We start from the raw sequence: 4,232 nt of genomic DNA, 5'->3' as shown, positions 1-4,232 counted from the left end.
AGTAGAAGAAAAACAAATAGACAATTAGTGAGTGTAATTTTATTTCATAAATATTACATTTTGTCTATTGAGGATGTTCATAATTATTGTTTTATGCGGGTATAATCTACCGGAAGTTAGTCGTTGCAAATATAGCAAAAAGAAGAATGTTTGTTTTAGATTTATTTTTTTTAACTAAAGTATGATATAATTAATTTTCGTATCATTTTGATAAGTGAGACAGATACGCAGCCAAAATTGTAGATTTTATGTTATTAATGGGATTTTTTTTGTGTTCATCTATCGATACTTCACTCTGTATTTTTTTTTGTTGCTCTGAACGCGAAAAGAAAGCAGATTCGAAATAGCGAACTGTCGGAGAGGTGTGTATCGGCATTAATCCGATCGGCGTTGAAGAGTAGTTCTAAAAATAAAGTTTAATTTTATCCAATATCATATAAATAAATAAACCTGTATAAATCATCGTTCGTAACGGAAGTGCTTAAAATTTGTTTCGCGAAAAGTTCTTGCTTATATCCATTTCAGCAAGTGTGCATCATTACCAATGTTTCAAATTTAGATTATAATCACAGTTATTAATTAGATGATAACAAATTAATTATGTTATGAAATATAAAAAAAAAATAAAAGTAGAGTGGGCTCGTCCGGGATTTGAACCCGGGACCTCTCGCACCCTAAGCGAAAATCATACCCCTAGACCAACGAGCCAGTTATAAACAATTGAATTATTTGTTTTTACAAAAACAAATTAAAAAACTATTGATGTAGACCAGTGTTTTTCAACCTGTGCTCAACAGCAATGTTAATTAGATCCAAATTTTTATAAAAAATAATTGCATAACATTGATATAAAAATAATTAATTTAAAAAAAATGGGACACTTTAAGCATCGATCATGTTTACAATTTTCACTAATGCCTTCTATGTAATATCATTAGTTAGTTAGTTGAGAAGAAATTTTGTGGTCATGGATCCATTAAACTACAAAGAAGTAGATTTGACACAGTAAATATTTGAATGTAATTGTAGATAAGAATGACAATATAGATAAGAAAGCTAACATAGAAATAAGGAATATTACATTTTTCTATATTAAGAACTTTATAACTAATTCTATGTATATCTACATACATCTTTTTTTATTTAGGATTTTCTGGAGCTCTTTGAAAAGATAGCAATATTTGCTATACTATGATCAGCGACGTAAATAAATTACGAGTTATCCTTATTGTTGTTTTATTGTGGAGGGGAAATAAATCACGAGATGCGGTCGATCATTAAAATTGAAATAATGTTTTTGCTGCCTGCCTGCCTTCCTGGCACTTCTCCAGACGAGTCCTTCTTTTTTTGCGCTGTCGTCACAGCCACACATGTTACTTGTGTTTCTCACTTACCCGTAACAAATGACAACTTGTTACAGAACATTGTTTACATTTTTGGTCTTTAGCGGGATGAAAAAGAAGTGAGTAAAATGAATATACGACGATTCTAAACAGCGCAGATCAAACGCTTCAAGAGCGGAGATGAAACAATCCGTCAGTCAACACCTACAGTCGTTTAATTATATATTTCGTACCATTGCGCTTTTTTTTTTCAAATCATAGCACACGCATTCTTTTCATTTATATTCCTAACATTTTTTTTTTCAAAACTTTCGTTTTGTTTAAATTTGCTTAATTACAAAAGTATTGTATCAAATTACTTCTGTTCATTACTATGAAGAACTCGCATTGTAATCGAAGATTTGCATAAAAGAAATCTTGTTTAGATTAAAAGAATTGTCGATCCTGCCAGGATTCGAACCTGGAATCTTCTGATCCGTAGTCAGACGCGTTATCCGTTGCGCCACAGGACCTGTTGAAAAATGTGTTTTTATATCGAAGGTCTCTAGATTATACCGTAATAACATTATTTAATCACCAATATTAAAGTATTTCTTGTTGTTTATAAAATCTTTTCTAATATTAGATGAAAGCAAAAATTTCAATATTCATTGGCATGGATGAAACGGTTCAATGGCCGCGGTATATATATTTTTATGATTCGCAAATAAATTGAAATTTTAAATGCGGACAAATTGAGTTCTTTGATTTACGAAGTTTATTAGGAATCGTTATTGGTGTTTCGTTTTGGATGCGAAAACAAATATCCTTTGGTTATGAAGTGTGCCAGAACGTTAATAGTTTTTTTGTGTGTGTATGTGTGTAAAGATGTCTGAAAAACTGAAAACAAAACAAGAATCTTAGTCGACGACAACAAAAAAAAAGTGTGTAATTATAAATTTAGTAAATATAGATGAGAGCGTCTGTTTATGTGTCTAAATTTAACTTTACCTTAACATTGAAATATGATGTATCTCACTCAGCCAGTGGCGTAACCGGTATTTCACGACTTTAGTAAGAATTATAGTTCCTGTTGATTATCTCCCGTTTTTTTTTCATTATAAAATTTCTTTATTAATGTGAGCAGTGTTACAAGGATTTAAGTGATTTTTTTGCGAGCTTGAGCTCTTAGAGACATTACATGTTATTCGTTAGAATGTTAAATTGAATTGTGCATTGTTTGATTAGTTGTTTAAGTTGATAAAGGAAGGAATTTTATGTTTATAGTGTCTATAAATGACGAGATGTCTGGGTTATCTGGAGGTGCGTTGCTTGCAAGCACTGCTGGAGGGAAAGGAATTTTGTTTTTGGGTTTATTACATGTTCAAGTTATGGGTGGTTTAGTGAAGAATGATCTGGTGTGATGATTTTGTGAAAATATTCTTGTTGCATGGCGCCCCTGGAGTTTTTTATTTGGTCTGTTAACTAAGTTGTAGAGCAGCGGTTGGGGAACCGGGGTAAATTACCCAAAATGGGGTAAAAATGATTTTTTTTAGGGTAATTTTCCTAATTTCATCTTACCAAACTCAGAGAGCGGTTCTCTGACTACTTTTCAGATCTTGATGTACAAACTGTGAATTGGGTTGTAGATCCTTTTAAATGTGAAATTACTAACATACCAGAAGAACCTCCAGGTTTGGCAGAGGCAATTCTTGAACTTCCTTCCAATACTGTTTTCAATTTGAGACCAAAGCAAATCTTGTCGTTTTTTTGGTTGTCAAAGGCTGCAAAGGCTGCAAAGGCTTTCAAAATTGCACATGAGGAGGCGGTAAAAAAATTGCTGCCATTTGCAACAACCTACCTTTGTGAACAAGGCTTTTCCACACTAATGAACATAAAAACGAAAAACAGAAATCGATTAAACGCCGAAGACTATTCAAATTGCTCTTACATCAAAAGGTCCCAATTTTGAAGTAATTATATCAAACATTTATCATTTTTTCAAAACCTAAAGGGTGAAAGTTTTCAATTAATTTTTAATTTTTGTTTGTTCCAATTTAAGAATTTTATTTTGTTTGTCTATTACTATTTGTTACTATTTTAATGTAACTTTTTTTTTATAAATATGTAAATTCAAATTAATTCAATAAATAATGTTTATTTAAAATTTACATTGATTGTTTCATGAATTCAAGATTGGGGGGGGGTAATATCGACTTACGCAATAATATTTTGGGGTAATGGTTAAAAAAAAGTACCCCGATCGCTGTTGTAGAGTATCTGTAGTGTAATTTAAGGATTCTTCGCCTTTTGCATTTTAGGGCAAGAAGTTTGATGGGCTTTGAGGCAATTGTTGAAATGGTGAATATGTATGTAAGGACATGTGTATAATAATGTTTGTGTAGAAAATCCGCCCAGGTTTATTATCTCAAAATTTCTAAACATTAAATAATGATATTTATTGAAACAGTCATAGATAAGTAAATTAATATACAAACGTATTTATTCATTCATAAATTACTGTCGTGTCCCATGGATGGAATTCTGGACACAGTGGTGTTGTCGTTGTGGAGTCTCAGTTAAAATTCAATTTTTTAACAATTTTTAAATTGGTTTTAAACAAGTTTATTATAATAATTGGTACTCTTGGGGTTCTTTCCAAGACAATGATAGATACTTAAAAGGTTGCGAAGCTTCTTCTATCGTTGTAGATTTGCTGAGACTAATTCTAAATCTTTATTTTACTTACAAAGTTAATTATATTATACGGGTGGAAGTTGTGATCGGGAGTAGGGTTTGTATATATTGATGATGAACAGTTCCCACGAGAATCTGCCTTAGTAGTTTTTGTTTATTATCAGATCGGGACAAAATCTTAAGCATTTATCTATATGAAAAAGATTATCGATT

The 4,232-nt window shown here is 31.4% G+C and overlaps 2 non-coding genes across 2 annotated transcripts; both read right to left on the bottom strand.

Annotated features, from left to right (window-relative positions):
- Positions 1–636: 636 nt before the first annotated feature.
- On the bottom strand, positions 637–708 carry Trnap-agg. Its single transcript has one exon. It is a non-coding gene; the product is annotated as a tRNA-Pro (tRNA).
- Positions 709–1,782: 1,074 nt separating this feature from the next.
- Trnar-acg lies at positions 1,783–1,855 on the bottom strand. Its single transcript has one exon. It is a non-coding gene; the product is annotated as a tRNA-Arg (tRNA).
- Positions 1,856–4,232: the final 2,377 nt, after the last annotated feature.

This window comes from Nicrophorus vespilloides, unplaced genomic scaffold (assembly GCF_001412225.1).
Source record: "Nicrophorus vespilloides isolate i.1.1-1 unplaced genomic scaffold, Nicve_v1.0, whole genome shotgun sequence".
NCBI classification, from domain to species: domain Eukaryota; kingdom Metazoa; phylum Arthropoda; class Insecta; order Coleoptera; family Silphidae; genus Nicrophorus; species Nicrophorus vespilloides.
Note: the sequence above shows the minus strand (reverse complement) of the source record. Positions and strands in the feature narration are given on the sequence as shown.